This window comes from Pomacea canaliculata, linkage group LG4 (assembly GCF_003073045.1).
Source record: "Pomacea canaliculata isolate SZHN2017 linkage group LG4, ASM307304v1, whole genome shotgun sequence".
Lineage (NCBI taxonomy): Eukaryota > Metazoa > Mollusca > Gastropoda > Architaenioglossa > Ampullariidae > Pomacea > Pomacea canaliculata.
Window position 1 is genome coordinate 11,706,964 of NC_037593.1, and position 11,665 is coordinate 11,718,628.

Here is an 11,665-nt window from a genome sequence, read left to right on the forward strand (position 1 = left end):
GCACGCGCCCTAAGGAGTTTTTGTCTCGACAACATCGTTACGGAGCAACAAAGGCAGATGAAAATCAATGGTTTAGCTGGAAGAGTGGAAGGTATTTGAAGTCGTAAACAGTCTATACTTGGTTATCGAAGAAGGGATGAAACACTACACAATACAATAAGTCAATTGCTAAAACTATATAATGTTGCAAACAGTAGATAGCCTAAGCAAATATCACGTCCCTTGACGAACAAGATGGTTTCCTTTATCGAAAAACAAGGGAAAAGTTTCCGGAGAATTGAGTGACCAAAAGAAGGTTTTCACGGTTTCAGTCGATGGGCATTTCACTGGGTATGTCGGGGGAAATTCTAGTCTCGTTAAACTGATCAGAATGTAGCATCTGCCTGAGCAAATCCGAAAACTCAAGGGAAATATAGAAAAACATGAAACACATCACTTGTTTGCTGTGTGAAAGCTTCAGTTAGGTGCAGACAATGTCTGGTTTGTTTTGAACTAGAATCAACTCTAACAAGAGATTTTTCCCAGTCATCTTTATTCTGAAACAGGAATATTGTTGTGATAATAACCTGTATTTTGTCCATTAAATCAAGTAAACTGCTTACAGTTTGGTGCATTTAAGGTCAGCTAAAGTATATGTACATTTACCATTGACCTTAGCCACACACATACACTGTGTCACCTGTCCATGATAGACTTCAAACGTCGTTTAATGAGGTAAAGAACACCTTCCACTTCAACTGTTTTAGGAGTCCAAATACTAACATGGGAAACAGAAAGCAAAGGGACATAACCAGGTGCCTGAGTAGCGCAAAGCTTCAGATAAAGGAGCGATGTTCAAGAGTGTGAATGTGATATGATTATTATTATTTTGACATTATAACGGAACACTCCTCTGTCGCACACACATGGCATTATTGATGAACATTTGTACACACATTCTAGGAACTTTATTCAACTTTTATTTCAACTTTATTAATGTCAAAATGTTTCAACAACAGAGACATAGATGTGACACGATATTCTAAACGAAATTGCTGACATATCTTTCAACTGTTGCAAAGTAATCTTAGTAACGAACAAAATTCCAATTTATTATTATTATTATTTATTTTTGACAGGGCATTATTTTGTGCCATACACACCAGCCATGCCAACATTGGTACAGGAGGACCACATACAGTCTAACCAGAGATCGCCTCTTCACGGGTTATGCATACTTACCACTTTTAACATTGTTTCTTTGTACAGTCCTTTTAAGGACATCGAAGCACATCTTAGGTTAATTCTAGACAAGACATGTCACCATCTGTGGAGAAGTCGAGTCCCTGCTGTCACTGTCAGTGTTGATGCACAGTTTAGCATGGCTACACCGCTCAGCCCAGTTTCTAGTCAATGTGCACAGTCGTCACGCTCCCCTGAAGTTGTTTCATTAACATTTTAATTGGCGTGGTGACCGCGATACACCGCTGACTCCTTTCATGTGGACCATGCTATCAACGTGTAAGCTCAATACGGAAACATGTGACGGTGAGCTCACGTTTGAGATTTCCAGTAAGTCAGTCAGGATATTTTCCAAACCAACTCCATCCGGAAAGCTGGGGTTCAAAGGAAAAATACACATATACATAATCCGGCTCGTCTAAAAGCTGTCAAATGACAACCGTACTTTCCGTACTTCTAAATGTTACAGTGCTGTTATAGCAGTCATCCTTACACACATACACAATATACAACATCAACCTGTCTGTCTATTGTACCTGCCTTCCTCGTAGTGACTACACCAGTACACACTACTTACACTTACAATGCCGAGGGTCTCTAATGTAAAGGTCAGTTCCTGACAACATGTCGCGATGTAAACTTGTTTGTGCAGGTGGCTGTCCTGTAGAGAGAAATTATGTGCTTTATGACAATCATTGTCTGAAGCTGTACTCTGTCAAGCGAGACTACCAGACTGCCAGAGCGCGCTGTCAAACTGATGGACCTCATCTCTTGGACTTCAAGTCACGTGAGCAGGATGGCCCGGCTTTGCAGTATCTGTTGGACACGATGGGTAACTTGATACAAATAAAGTTATGTCAATTGGTTTCAGAGGTCTGTGGGTCGTTTATTTCAAAATTCAGAAGTTATTATCGAGTATAACTTCCCCAGTGGACCAAAGAAAAACTACATCTTGAGTGGTCAAGTTATCTTTCAGGAGAGGGCACGCAAAAAATGTCCTTTATGGACGTATCATAATATAAAATACCGCACCCATAAATTTCCTGTCTTGTCCACATACAGCTTTTATCTTCTCTTCGTGTTTAAGCTTCCAGTTTGTCTTATCCCTCGAATGCGGAGAATTGACACTGGATTTTCTTCATTGTATGAAGCATTGGTTCATTAAATATTAGTGATTGTTGATCCCTTTCCTTTTCCAACAGGTGACCTAGTTAAAAGCAGCAGAAGGCATCATTAGATTGTAATGTACACCTTCATTAAAAAAGGAAATCAACATTTGTGCTCAGGTCAAGTCCTCCAATATATTCGTTAAGGTTTGTGGGTTGGATCGAATAACATTGAAGTGGAGGGACGCTTCCTGTTGAGCGACGGCACCATTTTGACGAAAGATTCAGGACTCTAGGCCAGCGACCAACCGGACGACTGGAAAAACAGTGAGGACTGTGTAAAAGTCTTCTTCTGGAACGCTTGCCAGCTCAACGACCTTACCTGCACGTGGAAACTGGGCTTTGTTTCTCAGGTAGACATCAAGTGGCAATAAATGACAAATAGTGTGCTGTGAACACACGTTAGTAACATTCAGTCAGCTGGTCTCATGCTACTTCTGCTCTTACCATGGCAAACGGGCGAGGACTGGTCATGCTGATATTTGACGAAATAAAGATATATTAAATCACTCCTTCTCGAAGAAGAAGCAGCGATGACTAGCCTGACCATTAACTTCAAGTAGAATGAGGTAATGCGGGTCAACAACAAGCAAGAAGCCCCCCTACAACTACATGGGGAATGTATTACAGAGTCTGACCATTTCACCTACCTTGGAAGCATAGTCAGCAAAGATGGAGGTGCAGATGAAGATGTAAGAAGCCGAATAAATAAAGTTATGTTTTCATTCCACACCATACGACCTATCTGTAACTCCAAGGCTTTATCTTTACACACCAAGATCCGCATCTTTAACACAAATGTAAAGTCAGTCCTTCTGTATGGATGTGAGACATGGCGTGTGACAAATGACATCACTAACAAGATTCAGACATTTGTCAACAGATGTCTGCGCCACATCCTCAACCTCAGATGGCCTGAGAAGATCTCCAATACAGACCTGTGGGAGAGAACCAACCCAAAACCTGCCAGCCAAGACATCAAGAAGCGGAAGTGGGGTTGGACTGGTCACACCTTGCGAAAGTCAGCCGACAATTTAACAAGACTACCTAGTTGTTAATGGCCTGATTGGTCAAACAAGTAGAGGAACTAGTTATGTTAGGCGAACTAACGTTTCCCCGACATTCACAGCTGATCTACATGAGGAGAAAGTTGTCTTCAACTTCGAACATTGTGATTTCCATCATTAACGTTTCGTCTGTTTGGACACCCTTGGACATAAGCCGCTTGGAATTCATTTGGATACATAACCGACCTAGAGCTCGGGTACTCCACTGTGTTAACAGCTGCCTTGGATATAATTCGCCGGTCATGTCAAATGTCGGGAGAATTATTAACTTTCTACAGACGGTAGACAGTAGGCGGTAGAACTATTTTATTGGGGTTTTTTTCGCATTTCATTGCCATTTTTCTTAAAACATCAAATGTGTTAACCGTTGGCCGGACCTTTTTGTATGAAAAAGGTAGAAGAGTGCGGCGAGCGAGTTTTACATGCAGATTTATATTCACGTTCGCATACATTCGTAACCTACTCTTTACAAAACGTTATAAGAGAGAGGTTACGTGCTTGATGACAATCATTGTCTGAAGATGTACCCTGTCAAGCAAGACTACCAGACTGCCAACATGCGCTGCCAAACTGATGGACCTCATCTCTTGGACTTCAAGTCACGTGGGCAGGATGGCCCAGCTTTACAGTATCTGTTGGACACGATGGGTAAGTTGATACAAATAAAGTTATGTCAATTGGTTTCAGAGGTCTGTGGGTCCTTTATTTCAAAATTCAGAAGTTATTATCGAGTATAATTTCCCCAGTGGACCAATGAAAAACTACATCTTGAGTGGTCAAGTTCTCTTTCAGGAGAGGGCACGCAAAAAATGTCCTTTATGGACGTATCATAATATAAAATACGGTACCCTTATATTTCCTGTCTTGTCCACATACAGCTTTTATCTTATCTCTTCATGTTAAGCTTCCAGTTTGCCTTATCTCTCGAATGCGGAGCATTGACACTGGATTTTCTTCATTGTATGAAGCATTGGTTTATTAAATATTAATTATTGTTGATCCCTTTCCTTTTCCAACAGGTGACCTAGCTAAAAGCAGCAGAAGACATCATTAGTTTGTAATGTAGACCTTCATTAAAAACTGAAATTATTCTTCGTGCTCAGTTCAAGTGATTCACTTTGTGATTCCCATCCCACATTCCCAGTCCACATGGACAACCGGGAATGTCCCAACAGACCCATGCTCATAGCTGATACTATAAAAGGAGGGGCACTGACTGTAGCACTGAGACACACTGTGTGCAGGAAAAAAAACCGTAAAAAGACGAGAGGATACTTCAGTCCAGCTTATGCGTGTCGACAATAATCTAAATTCGCATAATAGGTCCATTTGGTTTATCGTCTTTAGTCATCGCCATGGTTAAAGAGTAATTTGTCTAAAACTATTCACCGTCCAGTGCACTCCTTGCACTCAAAAACGGGGTCAGCGACGTGGTCCGTGACACGGAAGAGATAAATGCTAACAGTTTTTTTTATTAATTATGTAACGAAGTGTAAAAATGAATTTTAAAAAAAAATCATTATTATCACTAATATCAACATAATCGTTATCGTTCTCATCGTGTCATAATCCACATCATCATAACGAACAATTTATAAAGCGCATAGTAGAGACATAAATTAAACATTTGACACAAAATCGTTCAACGAATCATTACCGTTTCCTGCGTAGTAAAACTGCGTTATTTAATGTCTGTGACAATATATATATATTTTTAGCGGCTTAAGGGAGACAACCACATTATATGAAACGTTTTTCTTTTGAAAGAGTTATGCAACATTAATCTAAAGAAAGAGACTTTACCTGATGATGCATCTAGCAGCTAGAAACTGGGATGAGCGGTGTAGCCACGAGATGTCACTCGCTAAACTGTGCATCAACACAGATTGTAGCAGCAAAGACTCGACTTCTCCAACAATGGTGACATGACTTGTCTAGAATTAGTCTAAGATGTGCTGGGTACAAGGCTGCTACCAGTTTACTTAAACAGGATGCTACTAAAAGCACTGTACGAAGGAACAATGTTAAAAGTGATAAGTATGCATAACCCTAAAGATGCTAATGCTAGCTTGATCCATGATGTTTTAACGATTTGCAATCCTAAGTTGAAGTGTTGTCCCGCATATACGATTATGACAGGGAATTACTTCCCCTTACAAAGATATCTAACAACAAATTTTATATCATCAGGTCGGTAGAGAGGCTGCACTCACTACTTTTCTTAACAAATAAGGACAAAGAAAGAGTGCAGCTTCTCTATATCTACCCTCTCTGACTTAATCCTAGTCACCCTGTTATTTGAAGATTATTTATATACCACCACACACCTACACGCCCATCTCCCTTCTGTTAATTCTGCTCAACTCAGATTAAACTATGTGAACAAACATTGCTATTGTTGTTGACTATACAGATGAATCATTTTTTTAAATATTATCATCATCCTTTTCCGGGTATATCAGAATAATAAAACAGTTTAAATTCGGACGTTTGCTGTAGTCGTGAAGTATACCTATGAGATGAAAAAACAACACAACTATTAGTCCTGACATACTAGAGTGACAGTAAAGCTTCACAAAGGATTTATGGTCTCTTATAAATCTTTTCATATTTTGTAATTTGTCAAAACGTGCTTCATGAAAAGACAAATTTCTTTCTAAATATAGAAATATAACGAGTTCCATTGAGAGTGACGTCTCTTCGCCAACTTGCTGGAGGGCACCAGCTGTCTGTCGTTTGACTCGTCTGTGGATGTACGGCGAGTTTTGGTTTTTCCTACTAATCTCTGATGTTTTGTGCGCCATTCACCTCTATTGTGGATTGTTCTTCACTGTTAGTGCTGTGTCATTTCTTACAACAGTCATCTTCCACTAACGGCTTCTGTCTCATCTTCTTCGTTTTGCCATCTTGCTTTGATTTCTGAATGTACAGGATTCAGCCACTCCTTCGCTGATACGTTGAACTATTCTGAAATTGTAGACCTTGGTGAACCATTGTAGGCAATTGTGAACTATTGTGGACCATTGTGGACCATTGTGGACCATGCCGTAGTCCAGTGTTGATTGACGAACGACGTACCCTACTACATGTTGTGAATATTAGCTGCTGAATGATGGGCAGTGAGACAAGGTAGAGAATTTCTGATGAAGGGCGACCAGCAGAGTGCTGTCAAGTGCAGTAACCATCAGTTATCGCTTATCATTCAGAGATCTGATCCTCTTTTAAAGGTATGTTATTTCTACCTTAGTCACTGTTAATTCAGTTTTACCGTTGCTCCTATGACCGACTGTGCTTTTTTCGTTTGTACTCGCCTCGTCTGGGTTCAACGTCTCACCAGCGGCACCTGAATGAACAGAAAAGCAAACGATTAGTCACCTACAACAGGTATCGGTCTCTGAGGGTATATAACTGTATCTGTGATGTGGGATCCACGCTTGAGGAAGTGTTCACAAAACGGTAATCTCAAAATCGTCCCTCCAGTTCGGCCCTCTCGGCCCTCCGAGGAGCGCTTGTGACTGTGGCCTTATATTCAGTTTGTTTTGCTCCTGGATGTCTATCAAACTAACAGCGTACGTTTCTCTTTATCGCTATCTGGTGACCGGAGAATACTAAAATACCTGACGAATTCAAGGCAACTAACGATGGGGAAAGTTTGTACAACTCTACATTGTCAGTACCTGACATCAGTCTGATGCTGATGACACACAACTGTACTGCTCCACTTCAACGGCTGAACCTCACTCACTACTAACGCCAAAGAAGCCTCTATTAGCGAGATCAAGGACTGAATGATAACAAAATATCGTTTATTCACCAATTCACATCAAGGTGGGCGATACCAGCATCACCTTTCTGTCATCCACTAGCAACCTGCGATTCATTGTCACTCCAGACATGACTCTTGCTAAACAAATCACAGCTGTCTGTCAGTCTGTTACGATAAATAAGCTAAAGCTCTCTTTTTAGTTACTGAACAGAAAAACAATGGAACTTTCTTCCTTTGATCCCTTATCTGCCTATTACATGTATTTTATATAACACGTAGTTATAACATATATTTTAACCATGAGTTGTATGAATTCTGCGAAGGTAATTCTAATATTGCCAAGGAACAACACCATTGATGCTTCGCTAATAAACTAGTGATCACAAATGAAGTTTTTTAACTATAAAACCAAGTGACAAGAAAAACTACTTACCCAAGGTGACACCGCTAATGTCAGAGCTACTCGTGTCATGAAGGTGAGACGAGGTGATCGTGAGGTGGCCTGAAACAAATTAGTAACTTCACAGACGGTGGCATTCGATCGAGTAAACCAATAAGCAAAACGCAAAATAGAAAAAAAAACTCATTCTTTACAAGCATTAACGGAGAATAACATATTAGGTTTTAGTGACAATCTCTTGAATACAAAGCATGAATCCAAAGCAAAAAGAACTTGTAAACTATCATCATAAAAATTAAACCTGCTAGATGCTATGTTTCTCAATTACTTAATTACGACGGTTGCGTAAAGCTTTATTTTCTATTTTAATATTGTTAAAAGTATAGCAGCACCTCAGTAAAGTGCAGAGACTACTACAAAATGTCAATAAATATTGTATAAATAATATAAATAATTAATCTACATAAACTTTTACCATCTGAAGACGTCTGTACTTCTCGCTGTGTTCACGGAGTTCGTAGAGGAGAGACCTCGGACTGTCTGAACACAGGGCGGCATCAGCAATATATACTCTCGTCCACACTCCCACCTGGCATCGGGTGTAAATATTTTGTGAGAGGAGGCCGGCCAGTAACAGGTATCCACGTCACGAGAGGCGTGGTCTGACATGAACACGCCCTGTCATCAATATTCTATTGTGTTGTTTGTATCTTGAACACAATTCAAAACTCGTACACGTTACTTGTTTTATCGAGACAACCGAGTGAAAGCGCAAGGAAGGAAACGAAAATGAATGATAGTTTAAATTCTGGAGTAATGCAACCTCTTGATAACATGCCGTATTCGTTACCTTGCAGGCATTGTTTTTACTATGAAGAAGTAAAGTATTATACAGACTTACAAAAACGGTGATGCCATCCAATCTTACAATTGATAGTTTAGTAAAAGTTGTGTCTGTGTGAGACTTAAGCACTTTGGTCTTGTAACTTCTTTAGATAAAAACGAATTCGGGAAAGTTTTAGCAGCGATTTATCTTCAACTACAGCTTCAGAGTTTTTAAGACAAGGTCGTGACCACTGTCCTAGTCAGCGCCTGGTCATATTCTTCTCTTGGCCTTTTGAAAGTCTGGGCAGCAGGATGAATGGATTTGTTGATGCACCAACACATCTGGCGACTACCAAGGTATTGACTAAGGTTGGTCTAGGAGTCTGTTGTTCTTCTCGAGGATTTCGTTAAGGCCAACTATTGCGACCGTTCCATGTAGGCTTCTAAGCAGACCTTGGTGTTGCAGTCACACAAAGTACTAGGAGGATGTCCTTCTGAGGTGCTGAATCTTTTTTTACTTTATCTGGCTGTTGTTAAAGTTCATTCCTTCAGTATCTCACCATGTGGAGTTTGCGGCTTATACTTGGACAACGTTGATGTTGAGAGGCCTGGCAGTGACATTGACTGTCTTTATAGCAGTAGTTAAGTGTCACTGGCAGTCTTTATAGCAGTAGTTAAATGTCACCGGCAGTCTTTATAGCAGTAGTTAAATGCCACCGGCAGTCTTTATAGCAGTAGTTAAATGTCACTGGCAGTCTTTACAGCAGTTATTAAAATGTCACCGGCTGTCTCTATACCAGTAATTCAAGGTACGGCTTCCAGAATAGGTAACATCTCTCGATTCCGTCTCATATCTTTGCAGATAGTTTGGGGGAATGCTGTTTTGTAACGACTTCGATCCAGATTTAAGTAACTAACAATAAAACATTATATAGTCCATATAAATTTTTTTTTTAATGTTTTGTTTGATCAAAGTTTAAATGTGGAATACAAATGGAAAAGGTGTGTGTGTGAGGGAGAGAGAGAGGGAGAAAGAGAAATACATGGATATATTGACGTAAGAGCTGTCTTCATAGTAGTAATGGGTAGTAGTTTAAATGGGGATCATTATGAAGTTTTGATAGGTGCACTGTAGATAAAACAACGTAATGTATGGGCAGTTTGTTAGCAGTAAAGAAATACTAACAGACTTTAAACAGATCATGAGCTTAAAAAACAAACATTTTGAGGCCTTATTCTTATTCTTATTTTTAAACACTAGCTTAAGAAATGTCTTGGCTTTATATACAGGGTTGTCCATGGGACATATTTTTCTATCCCGTCCCATCCCATCCCATGGCAATTTATGCCTGTCCCATCCCGTCCCATCCCACGGGACGTTTCCCATGGGATTCCCATGGTATTAACAATCCTATGGACAACACTGAAAACCACTTTTCGGCTTTTGTTCTATAATTCCTGCTACTTCACATACAATAGATGATTCAGAGGAAAGATTTAAATCCTTGATGAATGTCAAGTATCAAGTATCGACTATATATCAAGTATCGACTACCATGGGAAATACAAATGTGTGTTGTCCCATCCCATCCCATCCCATGGGACGTTTCCCATGGGATTCCCATGGGATTCCCATTCCTATGGACAACACTGTTTATATAGTATTTGATTGTCAAAACACTGGCGGCCTTGTTTAACCAAAGAAAGGGAGGTCACTCGCATGTGCAGACTTCAACCCTTCAACTCATTTGAATTTTCATATACCCTGTCGCTGTATGTAGAACGAATCGTCTGTGATCCAGCTGCAGACTACATAGTAATTTACAAAGTGTCACGAGGTATTGGCATCCGCTAATTACAAGGACTTTGACCGCAAGTATATACAGTGATACCTCGGTTCTCGAACGCCTTGACTTTCGACCAAATCGGTATTCGACCAGGAAATTCGAGAAAATTTTGTCTTGGAATCCGAACAAATACTTGGAACTCGAACATCCGAACGTCCGAGATGAGCCGAGTTGAGCCGAATGGCGTTCATTGGGCCCAGCGCGCCTTGCTTGCGTCATCAGTGTGAGTGCAGAGAGAGAGAGAGTCACGTTTTTGTGGAGAGAGTCATGAAATGTGTGCAAAATGGGCAGAAATCGCAAATTTTGTTGAACAACATCACCCTGATAAAGTGGTAGCAAATAGAGCAGTTAACATTTTTAATGACAATGTTATGTCCACTTTCCGCAAAATTTTGCAAAGGAGAAAAAAACAGCAAACAATTGACAAATTCTTCCGTAAAGAAATCAGACAAGCAGCTGCAGAGCAAGATTCTGATTCTCCTCAGCAAAAGATACAGAGAACAGAAACACCCGAAGAGCAGTTACCCTCTGTTTTTATTGAAGAGGACTCCCCTTCAAAACAATAACCATCCCCCTTCCCTCCTCCCTCCACATTCATTCCCTCCTGCCATAAAGTTTGGTACAGGTACAGTAAATGAAACACAATTTACTGTACTGTACTGTACAGTACATTTTATTTATTTATTTTTTTTGTTTTAATAAATACACTTTTATTTCTTATTTCTTGTTGAGACTCATGTTTTTCTACATATTATATACAAATTCGGCCAGTAAATAGGCATTTTCTGGGGCTTGGAACGAATTAATCCAGTTTCCATTATTTCCTATGGGTTTCATTGCTTCGGTTCTCGAACAATTTGGTTCTCGACCGTCCTCCCGGAACGAATTATGTTCGAGAACCGAGGTATCACTGTATTGCTCTCCCACAGTTATTTTTAACACAAACAGTAGTCTCCCTTGACTTTTGGAAGTGTTTTATGTATAAGAGTATCTTAAGTAAAATATTAATACAGAAGTTGTTTTGTACTAACCTGTCCATTGTATTGAATATTGAAGTAAATATATAGAAAAACAAGCGAGAAAAAATTCACGTTAGAAAACGTTCAATCTCTTGCTAAATACATCAGAAAGATTTGATTTAAACTGTTTAAGTTCAATTAATTTTCCTGTCCTATGTTTAAATGGCTATCTTGTGAAACGCTACATTTTATTTCTTTCCTTTTTTCTTGTGGTAAGCATCATAGCTAATTATCTGCTACCTTTATTGAATTCCATCGTCTGTCTGATTACCATAATGTAGTGCAGTCCTTGAGTGTGTTGTGTCCCCTTGTGTCTCCCCTCCCCTTTTGTTTTATTTTTGTTTTCTTGCTTTC

The 11,665-nt window shown here is 39.7% G+C and overlaps 1 long non-coding RNA gene across 1 annotated transcript; it reads right to left on the bottom strand.

Annotated features, from left to right (window-relative positions):
• Positions 1–3,338: 3,338 nt before the first annotated feature.
• On the bottom strand, positions 3,339–8,217 carry LOC112561219. The gene is made up of 3 exons (XR_003098660.1): positions 8,096–8,217; positions 7,654–7,722; positions 3,339–6,797 (listed from the first exon to the last, which is right to left on the bottom strand). It is a non-coding gene; the product is annotated as an uncharacterized LOC112561219 (long non-coding RNA).
• Positions 8,218–11,665: the final 3,448 nt, after the last annotated feature.